Below are 403 nucleotides of genomic sequence, written 5' to 3'. Positions count from 1 at the left end.
GGGCTAGAACCCGACGACGCGATGAACAGGGCTATCGCGGCATACAATCACTCCATTCACGCAGTTACAGGGTTCTCTCCCTTCGAGGTTTTTTTTAGTATGCGCGGACGACGGCGAGATTATCGGGGAACGGCTGGGGACGGGGATTATCAACAACGGGACGGCTCTCCGTAAGATATGGGGCAAAGTACAGGGTAGGGATGGGATATCGAATGAAAAATATCGATATCGGATAGCAATATCGATATCGGATAGCAATATCGATATCGATAATATATCGGACCTAAAATATAGAAATATCGATATTCAAAATTTAACGAATTAAAGTAATAATAATTATAAAATGATACCATAGCAAGATATTGGAAGACTTATATTATGTCATACCTTATCAAAATACATA

This window comes from Halyomorpha halys, unplaced genomic scaffold (assembly GCF_000696795.3).
Source record: "Halyomorpha halys isolate HHAL.00 unplaced genomic scaffold, Hhal_1.1 Scaffold90.1, whole genome shotgun sequence".
NCBI lineage: Eukaryota > Metazoa > Arthropoda > Insecta > Hemiptera > Pentatomidae > Halyomorpha > Halyomorpha halys.
Note: the sequence above shows the minus strand (reverse complement) of the source record.